This window comes from Falco punctatus (assembly GCF_963210335.1).
Source record: "Falco punctatus genome assembly, chromosome: 13".
NCBI lineage: Eukaryota > Metazoa > Chordata > Aves > Falconiformes > Falconidae > Falco > Falco punctatus.
Window position 1 is genome coordinate 28,742,976 of NC_137593.1, and position 17,798 is coordinate 28,760,773.

Consider the following 17,798-nt stretch of genomic DNA (forward strand, 5'->3'; position numbering starts at 1 on the left):
AAAATTTTGCCCTGGGCTTTTGGTGGCAGCTGCTGCTCTTCCCTGCACTAGAGGTGTCATGGTCTGCAGGCCTGGTGGTCCCACACCTTTTATTTTTTTATTCCCCGCCCCCCCCCCCCCCCCCCCCCCCATTATGTAGCTGTTGTTGGGAACCCCCCCTTACAGCCCTGATGAGTTTTCTCACTTGTGGCCAATTCTGGCAGCTGCCCACCTTGCCGTGCTGCTGGCGATGGTGTCCTTGTACATCTTATCGGTGGGTCATCTGCTACTCTGCTGGTGGACTAGTACCTCCGCAGCAGATGCCTGGTGTTCCTTTGCACTACTTCTGTGGCTGGGCGAGGAGCTGGCAGCTGTAGCTGTGTTAGCAGCTCTGCTCTTCTGCTGTTGTCCTCCCCCCGCCCTACGCTTCGGAGGCCAGCAGCCCTAGTGACGTTCCTGCAGAGAGGAGGGCCTGGCTGTTGACTCATGACATTGTCCATCCCTGTTGCCATCCCACCCTCCTGGGGGGAACCTGGTGGGAGAGATCAGCTCTGACGCAGTAACGCTGGTGGGACTGGCGCCCTGGGAGAGGAGCAGCACGCCACCAGGCACTTACAGAAGCTGGGGCTGAATACGGACACTTCAAATGGGTTCTCAGCAAAGCCCTGGGGCTGTTCCTGGTATGGGTTGGGAGCATCTTGACTGAGAAGCACAGGACAAAGGTCTGCGGTGTCAAAACTGCCAGCTTAACGCTCTGCAGAGCAATCTGGCGCGGTGGTGACAGCGCGGTGGGGGAGCGGAGCTGGCTGGGGTTTGGCTGCCTGCCTGCCTGCGCACGCTGCGGTGCCAGGGGCCGCCGCCTGCGGGGTGGCAGAGGCAGCCTGGCCTGTGGGTGCACACGAGGCTGAGGTGTCTGGGGCACAGCAGAGCTGCTCGCAAGGCCGCCCGTGTGTGAGTCACTGCAGCACCATCTCCGCCGGCACAGGCAGAACCGTGACCGCTGGTGAGCGGTCTGCCGGGATGGGTCGCAGAGGGCAGAGACGGGGGGGTTAGGGGGGGTTTGGTTTTGTTTGGTGTGTGTGTGTGGGTTCCTCTTGGTGGAGGTGGTGCAGAGCATTTAGGGTTATCCCATCAGCCGCGGGCAGATACTCCATGCAGGCGGGCGAGTTGTGGTTGTCCTGACTTTGGGTTGCTTCTTCCATCTGAGCCTCCGGTCAGACCTTTCTCCTTGAGTGTTGCCTTCAGTGCAGCCCCTCCTAACGCAAGTCGTGCTAGATGCCCTTGCTTGATGAAAATAGAACGGTGACCTCAAGGGTTTTCCTTTGAGTGTGTCTTGAGGGAGAACAAATGGGAAGGACTTGAACAGGCCATCTGCTCCCCTCCCATCCGGCCATGCTGGGCCAGGCCCTGTGATAACGTTGGGTGAAAGGCAAAGCGTGCCAGGAGGTCTGGCTTGAAGGGCATGAGAAGGTGCAGCATCGCAGGGTAGGGGCCTCTCAAATCCCACCAGACCAGGGACTGGTCTTGGGGAGCAGAAGTCAACAGAGCCCATGAGATACTGCTGTCCCTCCCAGCCTGCTGGCCCTGGAGCAGCTCCTGCCCTGGGCACCTCTGCCTTCTGCTCTCGGCAGATCTCCTGGAGCCCACCTCAGCGGGGCTGTAGGGCGGGGACCCCAGCAAACATGGCCCGTCTGGATTGGGTCTGACCTCTCCACACCTGTCCCGGGCCCTGGAGCTGGGGAAGGCAAGCGTGGGAGTGGTGTGCATCCCCCGAGACCCACAGATCAGCTTAGCCGGCTCACGGAGAGCAGCGAGCCACTGACCGGTGGCTCCTCCAAGCTGTGTGCCTCCTTAAACCCTGAGGGGGGAGGGTGCCGTAGCGTTCAGGGCTGCTTCTTCAAGGCCATGTCCTCCTTCCTCAGAGCTTTTGGGGGCTTTGGGGCAGGATGCTCTGGATTTGGTCCAGCTGAGCTGCCCTGGGTTCTGCCCCACTGCCCTCCCCTCCTCCTCCTCCCTGGGGAAGCATGGGCCAGCCTGTGTCACTCCGCAGTGTCACCATCGTTAGTGGCAGGACCTCATCAAAGGATGTTCCCTTGGGCAGCCTGAGTTATGGGAGCCCTGGCCAGTGCAAGCAAGGGGACACTGCAGCCTGGCTGTCCTGCCGCTGCCCCAGGGGTCTGGGGGTTCCCAGCCTGGGGGAGGGGGCAGGATCTGGACACTGTGCTCTTGTCCCCAGGCAGCGATGTTGGTCTTGCCTGGATGAGCCAGATGCTTTCCTCGTGCATCTGGCGAGACTCAGCTCGTCAGCGGGCTCCTGGTGCAGGAGCGGGCACACCTCCTGTGCTGCAGACACACCAGGCTGGGAGATCTTCCCAGCAAGCAGGGCACGAGCCCAGCAGGATTTGTAGTTCATGCTGGAACTGTCAAATCCTGGTGTGTTCATATCTCTGGGCATGGTAGATGGTGTTCCTTCAACCTCAGGTGCCCTCCTGGGTTTGCTTGTTTGGTTGGGAGGAAGGCTGGTGCTCTGCTTTTCAGTTTGGGCTCAGCTCTGGTTACGGGGATGTTTCTGCCTGTCTGCTGAGGGCTCCCAGCCCCAGCTGTGTCCAGGTCGAGCCCAGCCTGGGAGCCGAGTGGTGAGGAAGGGAGTTACCGTAGGCAGTGCTGGGTGACCTCTGTGTTTGCGGTCCTCTTGCCTTTGTTTTGGCAAAAGGCAGGTCCTGGCAGCTCTGCTGGCAGCGAGGCACCGTGTGCCAGTGGCCAGACCGGGAGGGTTAGCGTGTAAAGCTGGGACCATGGGATGGTCAAGCATGACAACTAGGAGCAGCTCCCATCCCATTCCCAAGGTCCAGCTGCTCCCCAAAGCCGGTGCCAGCCTGGCTGTGTCCCATGCCCTCCCTGATGCCCAGGCTCTTGCCGCGGGTCAGGACCGTGTGTCCTGCAGATCTCCGTCTGCCCCAGGAGAAGCCCCCGTCTAACCCTGGGGCTGAACCTCTCGAGGTTTCTGTGGAGCGAGGACTTGGCTTGGGCTGAGCCACACCTCGGCAAGAGGCAGCATGTCATCGCCTCCGTCCCTGCCCTGGGCAGAACAGGGAGGGATCGTGCCCCGGGCCTGTTCCTGGCACTGTGCATCTCTTGGCATGCAGGCTAACCTTCTACGTGGGCTGGAGCCACGAGCCACCAGCGCCAGGGCTCTGCTGCTTCCCAGCCCTGCGCGGGGCAAGGGGTGCCCTCGCCCTGGGGGCGTCCTGCTGGGCACACACGGGGGGTCCGCCGAGCCCCATCGGCTGCCTGGGCATGACTTGGCCCCCGCTGAAGCTCAGGTTAGGTCTTGTGTCCAGGTGCAGGCAGCTGGGTTGATGCAATGTGCCTGTTCCTGCTCGGCGGGGAATGTTGCTCACCTGCCCGGGGAGGCACACGTGCTCGCGTGGCTGGGTGCTGCCTGCCAAGCCTTAATCTCCATTGTTTGACAGCTGGCGCTCGGCTGACGTCAATCCCATGGCTCTGGGGGCTTTTTGGGGAGGAATGGGCAAGTCTCCGCATACGTGTGCTTGCAGGCTTAGCAGAAAAACATCGCGCTGAAACCACAGAGGGAGAGGGGGGAGAAGAAGAATAAATGCAGAGGGGGGGGACACAGCTCTGAGGGATGCCGCCCGTCGGCAGTATGGCCCAGCCTTGGGAGCTGCTGCCTGACTCACACCCAGGTCTGCCTGGTTGGGCAACATCCCTGATGGGGGGCAAAAATGCCACCTTCCACGTTCAGCTTGCAGGGAAGCGCTCCTTGGTTCCCTTCTCCTGCCCGTGCTGAGGGTCCGTATGTGCCCTGTAAGCATCTCGCCTGCCCCTCTGGTCCCCTCCCGCCAGCTGAGACTGCTGGCACGGGCAGCTGCACGTTGTCTCTACTGCTGCTCTGCTCTTGTTCTTGTCTCAAGGCCTAGAGCAGAGGTCTGGTTTTGTCCCGTCCTTTATAATCTCATTAAAGAAGCTGTTCAGCCCTGTCCAGGTTGTGCCAGCTGTGGGACATTGCTGTCCTGCCTCAGGGGGGCATTTCAGGGTACTCCCTGGGAGCTGTGCCCAAGTTGCTTTTGGCATTGGCCATCTTATGCTCAGCCCTGTTGTGTTTCTCCTGGAGAATAAGTTTGAGCAACACCCTCGGTCTGCTATGGACTGATCCTTCCTCCATGCATCAGCAGATATAAAGGGTGACCACACTGCCCATGCCGCTCTGGGGAAGGCTGAGCACCCGTTGTTGCTGCTTGCAGGAACAGTCTGGGTCCAGCTCCTGTGTGTCTGTCTTGCAAAGCCTTGCTTAGCTTTGGAGCCTGGAAAAGGCTCTCTGGGGAGTCTTGGCATGGAGACCACGGCTCCTAGGCTGAGCTGCTGACGCTTCTGCTTCCACTTGTGACCTTAAGAACACATCCTGATGGCAATTGTTCTCTGAGCTGGAAATCCTGTCCGCTCTGCCGCGGCACTTGTGCTCCCAAGCAGCTTGAGGTCTTCGGTCAATGCAGTCAACCCTTCCCGCAAGGGAAATTACTCTCGCCCCGCTGCTCGGTGGCAGGCACCTCTCTGGCACAAGCTGCTCTGCTCCCTGGGCTTGGCTGCTTGGCAGAACTAGTTTAATGCCCTTCGATGTTTTTCACTAAAAAAAATAAAAACAAACTGGGGAGTGAGGAGACAAAAGAGAAGGAAGCCAGGGGTTACCATAAGTAGCTTTGAAGGGATTTTTTTTTTTTCTTTCCTGGCTTAGAAAGCAACTTGGTGGAAATTGTCCTGAAGCTTAACCTGGGTCATACCTGGGATGTGGAAACCCTGAAAGCCGTTTTGGGTCTGTGCATAGAGCTGAAAGCCCATGGCCAGGAGGGCCAAAGGACTCTGTAATTTGCTGCTTTGACTTCTCAAACCAAGTTGTTTTCTTTCCTTTTGCCCCACACCCCTAGATAGTGTGAAAGCATGTAAGTAGCCATTGGAGCGGATTACTTAATGACTTGACTTAGGTTGCCTTTTCGTTATGTTTGCACCACTGGCGTGGGTCTGTGTTCCTTCCTGACTATGTATTTGTGAGGCTTTGGAAACTGAAAGTTGGATGATATCCACCAGGCAAGAGTTTTAGCAAAGCATTTGAGTTTTCAGATCTCCAGAGAAATATATTGACTATTCCTTGGGAGGGAAAATAACGGTGATTGTGCCATAGTGCGTTTTTTTGTAGAAAGCTGGATTCCTCGATGTGATTAGTCAAATCCTGTGATTCAGCCCTCCCCCAACAAATGAGACATCCAGAAGTATGCATGGAGTTTCTCTTGCTTGAGTTTCTGGTCCAGAGGGTACGTTCAGACTGCATAACTCCAAGTTTTTCTTCATAGACCTAAAAACTGCGCTTGACCACCAAAAAACCTCCTTTTGATCACTTTTCTTAAAAAAAGGAAACATCAAGAAGAACAGCATGTGAGTTCATAGCCCTAAGAAAGACAGCACGAGGCCATGGCAGCCTCTGGTGTGTCACCTTCTCTTGCCCAGCCCTGTGCCTCACCCGGCACCCTGGGGGTCAGTGGCACTCCCAACATTTTCTAGCTAATAACCCAGCGATACCTTCTGGCTAACGTGCCCGCCGAGGCTTCATGCGTGCACGTTTCTGTAGCCGGGGGATGAATGCTGGATGTAGGACACGCTCCAGCTGCCCAGCCTGCTTTGGAGACCCATGACCAGTTCTGACCGTTCAGCAAACAGTTTGATGAATATCTTGGCATAATTAACAAATAGGAGGAAATTACCGTAAGTGTGCAAGAAGCTTCCCTAGAAACCAAGCTGGGAAGACGTATGGGAAGTTACATGCACACCTTTAGCAAGACAAGGCTTAAGAGAAGAGGAGAGGTGATGTTTTGTTTAGAAATATTAATAAAAGATGTTGCTTGCTTCTATGGACCTGGTCCCACTGCTCTGATGATGTTGGTAAGTGCTGTGGTTTATCCATGACTTAAGCAATCTGTGCTCATCTGAAGCATCAGGGAAGATGATACAGGGAACTGAGTGATCATGTTGGAAAGGTGCAACCAGGAGTGCACAGGAGAGGAGGGTGGCAATGGGATCAGATAGGTGTTTTCACATGCAAGCAAGGGATCAGTTGGTCTGGTTTGTTTTGTTTTTGTTTTTTTTTTTACATCCTTTCTCCTGGATTTTAGGGGCAAGGTTGTGGTATTTGCACACTTGGTCTTGGCATGGGAATGACAGCTAATGCCTCTTTTCCTGGCTGCAACCTCGTGAGACCACCACGTTACTCACAGGGGAAGTGTGGAAGGTCAACCCAGGTCCTCCTGCCTGTCCCACCTTATCCTACGCTCCCTTCCAAGACATTCTTCACAGACCATGGTGTTCTTCCCCAGCTGCAAAGCTGTGGCAATTACCTCTTCCTCTGTGAATTTGTATAGTCTTCTCTTGAATCCCTGTGAGCCCATTACGAAGTGGGATCTGTGCTTCAGGTTTTCTTTTTGGCTCATTTTTTGGGACCCCCTTGAACGCTGCAGAGGGTAACTTGCTGCTGGTGCAGGCAGGGTTGCGGAGGCTGAAGGGGTTCTGGAGCGTTCCCTTTCCAAAACAGCCCCCAGCCTGGGTCAGGGCTGAGCCTGCGCCTGCCCCAGGAGGGCTGCCAGGCTTGGCGTGGCGCTCACACGGGAGGGAGGATGGCTGAATCGCTTCCGCTGTTGAACACCCGGGTCTTATCAGGATCTGGCTTTCTCTCTGAGTCACGGTGGCAGATGCCATCTCCCTGGTGGCTGGTGGGGACCGGTGGTCCTAAACCCCTCTGTGAAATGCTGTCTGCCCGAAAGCTCTGAGATGCCCTCGACTGCTCACTAAGGAGCTCCCATTGCTTTGCTGGCCCCAGGAGACAGGAGGTGTCGAGAGTGGGTGGGTGGCTGGGATGGAGGGCACAGGCACGGAGGGTGCTTGCCAGGGCAGGCAACACGTGGTGGCTGGCCAAGCCCCACCTGCCCTCGGAGAGATTTCCTCAGCAGGTGGGTGGCCGGTGCTGGGCAGCACCGCTGATGGAGGGCCCACGGTGAGGACCTGGTGCGTGCAGCTCAGAAGAGATGCTGGGCTGGGTGCGCGGTGGGAGCCGGGTCCCTGTTTGTCGATCCTGTCCTGGTTCGGAGAGCTTCTTCCTAACGGCTGAGGTGTGGTGGAAAAAGGATGTTCTGCTTTGCCAGCCACTAGCAACTGCCCGGTTGGCCATGAGGGCCAGCACCCCCAGATTGCGGGGTACCTGGTGCAGGTCTGTACTGGGAATAAGATGCCAGTTTTGCTTAAGGGCTGCTTGTTGCCCAGAGGTGATGGGCAGAGCCCAGGAGGAGGTTTGGCTTGGCTGTTCCCTCAGGAGCTCCCTCACCTTTCAAGGATACTGCGGCCAGACTGGAGAAGGGACTGAAAGCCTTTGACAGCCAGATTGGAAGTTGTTATCTTTTGTAATAGAGTTAGAAACCTGATTATTTTTGGTTATTTTACCTAGTTTTAATAGGGCTTCATCAGAAGCAAGCCTGCGTGAAGTCTTGCGTAAGCTCATCCAGCAGCCAATAAGGGAGTCAGGGCGGCTGAAAGCCTTCGGAGCAGCAACTGGGGAGGGAGAGCAGCTGGGAGAGGGGAGAGGGGTGCCCGGGCTGGAGCATCGGCTCCTTCCCTCCGCAGGCAGCGGTACCTCTTTGCTCTAAGCAATGGCCAAGGAAGACGAGGCTTCACACGTGCGTGGTGGTTGTGAAGTCTCTGGGAACAGAGAAGGAGGGAACTGAGGGCATCAGCCATGGTTTGCCTGGCTTCTGTTGCCCTGAGAGGGGGTCTGTGCCTGGGGTGAGAGGGGACGGGCGGGGGGAGGCAGTGGCTGCAAGGACTGTGGGATGGGGTGTAGGTGGCCTTGGGGAGAAGGGGACTGGTGTGGCCGGAGATCTCTACGGAAGGTGGGGCTGCAGCAGGTCCTGTCCCAAACCAGCCCCGCATGTCGGAGGGGTGGCGACCTGGAGGTTTGTTTTTTTTTTTTTTTCATTAAAAATTGTATTTTTTTCCACGGAGGGTGGACTGTGCAGAGCCTGAGATCTGAGGGTCCGTGCGTTTTGGCTTCACTGTTGTTCACACCGGTCCCAGGCGTCTTGCTAGGCAAAGCCTGCCCAAGGCCGGGGTGCTCACTGGTGTGCTCTGCCTGCGTGCCTCAGTCCTTCTGCAACATGCAATTCCTTCTTCTTGTTGTTTCAGTTCTGGAAAGAGCACAGCTGGCACTGAGAACCCAGCCCAGCCTTTCTGCTCATGGCTCCCCCCGTTTTGGGCAGCCCCAGGGCGTGCGCAGGCAGTTTCCCCTCTCTTCTGCCGGAGCTGCCAGGCTGGCCAGCACTGACCCCAGCGTGCCACGCTTGCCCTGCCCGTCTGGAACGCGGGATGCCAAGAGATCCCCTTGATCGAGTTGCAGAGGGTTCAGGGATGATTCAGCTCCCCGAAACAGAGCGACTGAGCAGATGGAAGAGATGCAGAAGCATCCCAAGGAGAGAGGGGTGAGGAGGATCTCCCCATCGTTTGCTGCCTGGGCCACCAAGTATTGCTGGTGGCATGCTGCCGTGTCCCTGCTGTCACAACGGGGATTGCAGGGAAACAGAGGCAGAGCTGTGGGATGCAGAGGAGGAAAGTAATGTATATAAGTGCGAATTCACTGCAAACCAAGCTGCTTAATCCTCCTAATAACTAATAGCTTACCTCAGCGCTCATCCATTTCTCCAGGCCAGGGGCCGACATCTCCCTTGCCGTTTGCTTCTGAGAAATGGCCTTCCCTATAAACTGAGATCATCTGATAAGACTTACCGACTTAGTCAAAATTACTCCATTGCATTGTTTGTATGCCTGCCTGGCTTTGGAGTTTTTTCTAGCAGAGAATGCATTTTGGGAGCAACCAATTTACCCTAAAACAGCCCTCCTCCACCCCCAAATCCAGCAGCTTTCAGGGAAAAAACAAAAGGTGGGGGACAACAAAAGGTGCACCCCTCACTCACCTGCCTGCCTGTTTCCTAAAACTGTAAAACTGGGTGCTGAAGGGAGGTCCGTACCCCCAGAAATTCAAGGCTCAGGTTGGTTGTACAGACTCTTTGCCAACCTGATTTCTCTAAGGGACAACACACAAAAAGCCTCGGTGAGAAGCTCTGGCCATCAGGGTAACCAACGTGAAAACCTGGTTTGGAAAAAGTTCTTTCTTCCTGCCTTTTAATAGTCAACTGCAGGGTGTTCCTGGTGGAGCACAAATATTTTCAACCGGCTAAATAATTATGTTTAATTAGTTCTCATTAAGGTGATGCCAATCCGCTTGTCTATTTGGAAATTTGCTTAGCTTCTAAAATGGCTTGAAAACAATGAAGCAGGGAAAATATCCTACTCGCACCGCACTCGTTTCCATCTGCCACAGAAAAGAAAGGACCACCAGACCCTCTGGGCTACACAGTGACTTTCCAGACTTGGCAAGAGAGGCTGGAGTGAGTTTAAAATAGCCCGTCTCCATGATGTGTTTTCATTTTTCCTCCCAAAGCAAAAAATAATGCTGGGATTTCTTCCAGTCCCTCACTTCCTAGAGGCGGCAGCATCTCAGCCCCGGTCCTTTGGGGATGCCAGATTCCTATGGTGACCCGTGGCTGCTGGGGCCACTGCTGGTGGCAGAGGCAAGCTTGCAGCAGCAGCAGGGGAGTCTGCATCTCCGCCCCTGCTAACGGCGTGCAGGCGTTTCTTATCGCATCCCTGTGCGTCTTCCCGGCCCTGACCTGTTCGGTAAGCGGAGGAAGGATGGGGAGGGGAGGTGATTTGCCTGCGGTCTGTGATAGTGGCAGCACAGATAACCGCCTGGCGTTAGTGGGATTTCTGCTCTGGCAGGCAAAGCTCAAGACACGCGTGAAATGAACATTTCAAACAGCGAGGCATGATAATTGCCCAGTGCGCAATGCTTAACCGAAAACACGGTGACATCCCTATCGCTCCATCTCTACGTCAGGAGCGCACGCCCTTGTGCACCCCCTGTGCGTTCTCTGTTTGCCTGGAGTCGGACCAGCTGGGTAGGATACAGGCAGCGTCAGGCCAAACCGGGTCCAGGATCATGTTTCTGGATGAGGCCACCACCGGCCACCACTGGGAGGCAGGACCAGAAAGTGCTGGAGCCCCACTGCACGTAGGCATGGGAGGTGCCCACCCTGGTTGTGGAAACCCATGGGATGTCCTGCTGGGGGACAGATGGGATTTCCCCTCTGGTGTCTGTTACACTGTCTGCACCGTCAGGCTGGCATGAACGTGGCTGTAGTGGTAGATCTTTGGTTCTCACTTGCTGTGCTACTGGGTCACTGGTTTCCATTTCCATCCCTCTCTTTGCATCTGTGGCACTTGTTTCCAAGATGTGTGTACTCACACTGTGTTCCTTAAGTTCTGCCTGGTTTTTGGTCTCATTTCTGCTATTTTCCATTGTGCTGGAGCCCAGCGCATTCCCATTTAATTGGGGAGTTAAATTTGGTGGCAAAACGATGCCTCTTTGGACCCGCTTTTACCTGGGTGCGTGCTTGGTTTGGGTCTCTGCTGCAGTCACTGATTTCCATCACGAGTGCTGAATCCTCACCGAGGACCACCCTTCTCACGAGTGTTTATTGTACACACGTATTGGTGGGAGTAAATAAAACCCAGCACCCAGATGTATACTTCCAGCTGTGTTAACCAACCTGGCAGCGTACAGCCACCTCTTCATCTGGTCCTGGTCCAAACCCTGTCAGCGATAAGGGGAAATTCCCCCGTCAGACAAACAGAGGAAACCATACCAGCATTCCAGTCATCCTTTCCAAAGACATTTTTGATGAAGGGCACACACCCTCTGTTTGAGCCTGACGAGTGTCCTGTTTACCTTTCTTCTTGGACTCCGCAGGCTGCAGGAGATGGTGAGAGATGTCCCAGTGTCACCTGGCCCAAGAAAAAGGGGAGTTACTCTGGGGAGGCTTGAAGTAAGACCCTGACCTGGCACCTGGAGTGGAGAAATGCCAGCAGTACAGGTGAGGCTTCCTGGGGTGGAGGTTGCGAAAGAGGGTAAGAAACATCTGAGACTTGGCACTGCGCGGTGGGGAAGGCTCTGCTGCAATGAGCTACTGCGCTTCTTTCCATCTTCTCACCCTGTATATGTCAGGTTTTCTCTGTGCCATAAGAAGATGCTGCTTCTGTGAAGTTGTGTTGTCTCGTAGATGGAAAGGGACCGTGTGCTGCAGGGGGAAACGCTGTCACGGAAACCCACCGGAGAGGTCTTGTGCTCCTGGCCAGTATGGCAGGAGCAGGAGAGGGGCTGGATTTACCAGGGTACATTGTTGTGCAATGAATGACAAATTGCTTGTAGAAGGATCTTATCAAGCATATTAAATCAAACCCCAGATAAGACTCCAGGTCTTTATGTCCCCGCTGTTGACATGCGACACCCAGCAGTGCTTGCAAGATCAAGCTGGCAACCAAGGCACAGCATCCCCAACCCACCCGCGGGGCCCCAGGCAGCTGCAGCTGCACCATACCCTCCCTGTTAAGCATCTTTAAACTGTTCCAGAGGCTGTTGGAACAGCCTACGCTCAGTGCGACCCCAGCCCAGCACCTGCCTGCAAGATTGTCCTTTACCTGCAGGAGAGCTCAGCCATACCCAGAAGCACCCAGGGAGGTGGCCACGGGCTCCTGGAGGGGAACAACCTACAGGGACACAGGTGGGAGAAGTGCAGCCCCCCAGCTCTCGCGGCTGGTGCCAGGGTGATGCCTTTCTCACCACAGGCATGTTAGGGGGTATGACCCGCTGCCCTCCCGAAGGGATTTGGGTGCTGAAGATGAGGTTCCCATGGCTGGTTCTTCCAGGAGAGACGTTGGCTGTTGCTCAGCGCTCTGCGAGTGGCTGAGCCTCTTATCTCTGGCGATGGAGGTCTGCGCTGCGGAACGAGGAGTCCCGGGCCAGCTTCCAGCTGGGGATGCAAACAGCAGGCTGTTTACAGAATGATTTCTCCCGTTTCAGTGCTGGCGGGCTCTCTTGTGAAACATCCTGGCTGAACCAAGCCTGCGCTGATGCAGTGCGGGCTGTGTCTGGGGGTGCGGGCTGGAGGAGGCAGGAGACGGCCGTGGGGTCCTTGCCTGGGGAGCCAAGTCCTCCGTGAGAAGGGGAGGGCAGCTCGAACCCCTGCCCCTTTCAACACCTCTTGTGTTGAAGACCTGTGAGGAGGATGCTCGGTTTCTTGTATCAGGGATATAACACTTACTTTCCCAAACATCTGTTTTTTGACCGTTACACGGCAGGCCAGGGCACCCCACCGCAGGGAAGGCCAGCTGCTTTGTCCGTCTGGATGGCACCACCTGCAGCGCAGGCAAGCTGCTGCCTGTACCCATCGCAGGTGCTTATTCAATGGGTTGTGTTCACACCAGGCTGTAAGATTTCCCCCTCTTTCCTCCAGATTTAATTAACTGTTAAGGCCCGTTTGGTTTCTACTTATGCCCAGCTTTGTATCGCACCCTTGGTGTCTCCTCTGAGAGTTCCTGGCTGACAGGACAAGTCAGCATTAGACTGGAAGGTGTGCCTGTCCTTGGGTCTTCCCCCACTTCTTGGAGGGGCAGCACTGTTCAAGGCAGGGCACTGAATCCGAACGAAAAACGGTGCCTCCCAGCCTGGGTCAAGCTTTGAGCCACAGCTCTTCAGTCCTTCTGTATCCCGCAGCTCTTTGCACTGTGCCAGCAGCACCTGCCACTGCTTGGGGTGTCTCCCAGCCCTGAAGGCCATTGCTCTTCTGCTGGGTGGGATTAGGACCTTGTGCTGAGCGTCACAGGGACAAAGGCAGGCACAGCGGACCAGCCGTGCGCTCCTCTGAAAGGCGTGGGTTTTGAAGCAGCCCAGGAGTGGGTCAGGATTAGTGCTGACTGTCTGGCTCCATCGCTGCCCTGAAAAACCGCAGAGCGCCTTTGACAGGCGGTGGGGATGAGGAGGCTGGAGGGGAGCTGCTGGTTTTCAATGGCACTGTGTGTTCTGGCCCCGAGCTCGCCTGCACAGCCCCGCTGTCCTCCCTGGCGGGCAGGAATGGAGCAGAAGTGGGTGACTGGGGCTGGGCTGGAGCTCAGCACACACCAGGGCTGGCACCGGGCATGCGGTGGCCGGCTGATGCTCCATGGACCAGAAACAGCGGACACTTTCCCCTGCTCTTTCAACTGGGATGTTAATCTGAGTGTATGCTCCTGGCCAGCAGTCAGTGCCAGCCACCTCTGCGAGAGTTAGTTTTTCTTCATTTGGATGAGTTATGAACCTGCTTGCTGCTGCTTGGATGGACCAAGTGACATCTCCACCCAGTTGCTGTTTGTGGGCGTAGAGGGGGGCTGCCTTAGTCTTAATTCCTTGCGGCATCTTCCCCTCCCACCGCTGTTGCTTCTTTTGTGCCCAGACTGAGTCAGCGTTGGTCACCTGGGAGCAAATCTCCTGGTGGGACTGGAAAAGGAGATGTGTCTCCAGGTGCCTTTGATCTTCTCTTGGCATCAGGAGCCATCAGAGGGCAGCTGGGGTCCCTGGAAGATCCCAAATGCAAGGGCCCCTGGGGGTGGGAGGAGGTAGCCTTACAGCCTGAGTCATGCGAGAGGAACAGTTACTGGGCTCCACCTATCCCAGCTATGCTGCAGCCCCTGCCTCGCTTGGTCTAGCAGGGGAGAAGTCCCAAGCCCAGAGATACCGCCTATGAGCGATGAGTCAGTCATTGTCTGGAGAGTCTCCATGGGACAGACATCATCATCTCTTCTTTCCTTGGCTATCTTCTCAGCAACCTACAGCTGCCCTTGGCTGCTTCTCCTGTTTTGTTTGCTTCCTCCTGGCCATGGAGCGCTGTTGCTGGAAGGGGAAGTGTTGATGGTGCCTCTCGGTCTATTCTAAACTTTAAACCACTACTTTTGTCTTTGAAGTCTTATTGTGTCCTGTTTAAAATTTGGAATAAAAAGTCACACGAGGAACACTGTTGTCCGCTCTTTGGTGCTGTGGTGAGACGAGCATCATGTGATGACCGCATGCAGAACAACCCCATCCCACCACTGGTCATCCTGTCTGCGAGGGGCAGGGTTCTGTTTACTCCAGTGGTTCCCCAAAGGAGCAGGGAGGAGGCAGGAGTGGGATGGGATGACCCGTTTCTCTTCCCAGTTGAATGTTTCCAGTCAAGAGGCCATTTCAGAAGCGTGCCGGTGCAAGATAATGCGGGGAGCTGTGTTTCGGGAAGCGGTTCCCAGAACCGGTTTGACATTTCTCACTGGTGTGACCTGGACCAACGGCTGCCCTTGCAAAAGAAAGAACAGCGAAGCCAGGGGTCAAACAACAGGAACAGGCATTGAGGAAATGATCCCTCACTGTGAAATTGGTGAGCTCTCAAGGACAGCACGCCGTTTGGTGTGAGTCAGGGCTTTTCCTTTCATGGGGCCGAGGGGAGCACAAGGGTGCGGGGTTTCTGGTGTCTCTTGGGCATCACGGAGGAAGGGGCGTCTGGGCTGAGTGGACTTCAGTGGTTCCTCACCGGCAGGAGGACAGCCCTCAGGAAGGGATGGCTTGACAGCCCCCACTGACATCGTCCCAAAGGCTGTCTGTGGAGGGCTCAGCAGCTGGCCCCCAGAGCACGTTGGTGTCCATGTGTATTTCCGTCGTCCTTGACAGGCATTGACCAACCTGTCAGATGAAGCTACTCTTCCTTAACACCAGGTCCATGAGGAGCTCTGAAGAAAGAAGGGAACTGCAGAAGGACTGTGCAATCCTGAATGCTGACCACCCACCCCAGCGCAAGCGTTGGCCTCTGCCATCCCACCCATACAGCGGTGGTGCATGGTCCTCCCTTCAGGTGAGGAGCTCAAGAGAGTTTCTTCTCTAAAGAAGAAAATTTCTTCTCCTCCTCCTCCTGTACCTCTCCTTTTGTTCAGGGTGCAGGGAAACTATATAAAATGCCACTTCCAAGGGAAACAACAAAAAAAAAGTAGCTTGCTCCCTGAGCTGCCAGCTCACTCTTGAAGTGGTTGACTTTGGGTGATCTTCACTGGACCACAGTTGACCACATCCTTTTTACGTTGAAGCTTGCCTCCCCTTACAGTTCCTCAAGTTCCCAGCTCTGTGTTGGGATGACAAAGAAGGCTGGAGCAGGTTCTTTCTGCAGCCAACCAGTACAGCTCCTACCAGTGAGATCTCAGCCATGCCTTTTGCTCTGGGATTGAAACCTCATGGCAGGTCCTCTACCTGACGTCCAGGTACAGCTGTCAGGTACAGGAACACAATGTTCCTGATTCAAAACAAGTGATTTCTAAGGCGAGAAAATTCAGCCCTATCAGGAACATGGTATCTGTCTTGGTCAAAGGAGCTCTTTCATGTAGGAGTGTTCCATCACGGCTGTCAGAACAATTTACTGTAAAAAATAGCCCTGTAAAAAAATAAATACTTGTCTTGTTTTCTAGGGTGAAGTTAAGCAGCTATGGCGGAGGCATACCTGGCTGAGAAATCAATCAGGCATCTGACAGGGTGGCTCTGAAACAAGCACCAGCCACACGTGAAGGCATGCTGCAGGGATCGCCAGAGCTGACAGCTCTTCACCAGATGTGTTTATTTCTTGATGCTCTGCTCTCCTGGTTGTATGTCAATCAATGATCGTAACTTTCCTCGGAGCAGCTATAAATAGCCAGGTTTCTCTGCTGACGTTAAATCTAAGCTGGCCTCGTAGTGCTGAATCCTGTGAGGTGGAGGACTGCGTTGGCTGGACTTGGTCCAAGGATGCGGTGGGTGAGTCACTCCTGTTTCAGCAGAGACAGCGGTCCACGAGTCACGAGGTGGTCTGGGAGCAAAAGCGCATTCTCCATCAGGCTGTTCTGGGAGGGATGTCGGAGCCTGACCGTACTCATTGTGGACAGCATAGTTTTCGGGGAAGACTCACGGCACTTTCTTCTTAGGGGTACTGAGAACTTCAGATGCTGGCCAAAACCTTGGTCACGCGGTTAGAACCTGAAAACGAAAGCAGGAAAATGAGCCCTGCTGCCTCACGTCTCTGGTTCGCCATGAGCACGCTGGGGGCTGCAGCACACTAAGGCTCAGGTCCACCACTCCTGCAACCCCAGCTCTGACCCTCTCTCCCTGGGGTCACACGTGCTCAGAGGGCTGTATCAGAGGGATGCTCGCTCAGAGCATCCAAGTGGGGAGAAGTGGTGGCTAAAGGCAGGGGAGCGCAGGCTGCGTGACCAGGCTGGTTTTGAACTTGTTGCAAATAGACCCCGAGCATCTCCCCAGCTTGGTGTCCTCACCCAATAAAGGACAACAGGAAAGAAAGGATCCTGTTTCCAACCTGTTTGGCTATTAAAAAAAAAAAAGAAAAAAAAAGGCACGTTTTGTTTCAAACCCAAAACTTTTCACGTTAATTTAGAATGTGGAAAAAAAAAAGTTTCAGTCATCAACCCATTGTTGAAAGGAAACAGTGGCAGATTACTTCGCTCTGAAATGATTGTTTAGGAATGTGAGCTAATCCCATAGTACTAGAAAAGCCATGATCTAAAGGAAATGTTTTGAAATTGTGAAAGGGAAATGTTGCAGCCAATCTGAGACTGGAACTTTCTTCTGTGGAGGAAGCTTTTCAAGAATAGGGCTTTTTGGCTATTTGAGATGGGAGATTTGAGATGGGAGAGATCTGAGGTTCCTCGGGCTCTCCAGGTATGAGAAACTGAGACTACAACAAAGCAGCACTCAGATTTTCGAATTACTCTCTTTTAATTCCCCTGTGCCCCCACTTCTTTATGGAAAACTGACAGGATTCTTGACTCCTTTCCAGTGCTCCTCTGGTACCTGCACAAAAATGAAGCCAAGGATCTCCCCACCTTCAGCAGCCTCCCACCAGGGCCCCTGGGCACAGCGCTCACAGGGACCTGCTGCTGCCCTCGCCACCTCTGGCAGCCTGTGGAGGAGATGCAAAGGGGCAGTGTCCTCCCATCAGGTAGAAATCAAGAGCTTTAAAAATTATTCCCAGGTCTGCTCTCCACCTGTTTTATGAATTGAGATGTCTTGTTGCATTTTAGTGCGTAGGTTTTCTTGCTCATAGCCCATTTAGATTATAAGTGAATAATTTATCTGTTTGCGTTCCCTCAAGGTCTTATGGCCCTCATAATTTGCTCATGTGGACCAAAACGGATCTCACTGGATGTCTCACCCCTCCATTTTCCTCGTTAAAAAGGGTGTTTTCATGGGCTGTGCCCATGGTGACTGCTTGGATTGCTGTCTGTCACCTTGGACGTGATGGCTGGATGAGCTCTCCATCACTCTCGGTCTGTGCCGTGGGTGTGTTCGGTGACTCCTTGGGTCCCTCCTGCTGAAGCAGGAGTGGCTGGCGGAGGATGGAAACTGTAATGGGATGGTTCCCATGTGCATCAGCAGAAACAAAATGTCATTTCCATTGGAAAATATTTCTAGGTGTTTCAGCCTTTCAAGATGAAACAAAATCTTTCCTTGCAAAGTGTCAGTTCCAGCCATTGTTCCAGTTCAACCTGCCTGTTCCAAGGAAAACAAATACATTTTGACTTGAAATGGTTGACGCTGATACCAGCTCAAAATCAGCCCTTCCCTACCGCACATTCAGAGCTAGGAGAGGATCTTGTCATGATCAAAAACCTTGTCGCTGTTTTTATTCCAGCTTCTCCAAACAGAGAGTCCCCAGCGCTTTTTGTACAACGGACATTGCAGCTTTCCACCCTGCCCTGGCTGACGCCTGGGTCATCTTCTGCAACCTGGGATGGGGCCAGAGCTGCCAGCAGCAAGGTACGGCCAAGCCTTCACC

General features: G+C 54.5%; 1 protein-coding gene across 5 annotated transcripts in view; it reads left to right on the forward strand.

Moving 5' to 3' along the window:
• SLCO2A1 (solute carrier organic anion transporter family member 2A1) overlaps positions 1-17,798 on the forward strand; it is a 71,089-nt gene that overhangs the window by 15,190 nt on the left and 38,101 nt on the right. For 2 of the 5 annotated variants that reach the window (XM_080410369.1, XM_080410370.1), the window contains exon 2: positions 10,895-17,779. The gene's annotated coding sequence lies outside the window, so the exon portion shown is untranslated. Of the gene's footprint in view, positions 1-1,062; positions 17,780-17,798 lie in introns of those variants that run through there. The other 3 variants (XM_080410371.1, XM_080410373.1, XM_080410372.1) reach the window with 3 other exon arrangements.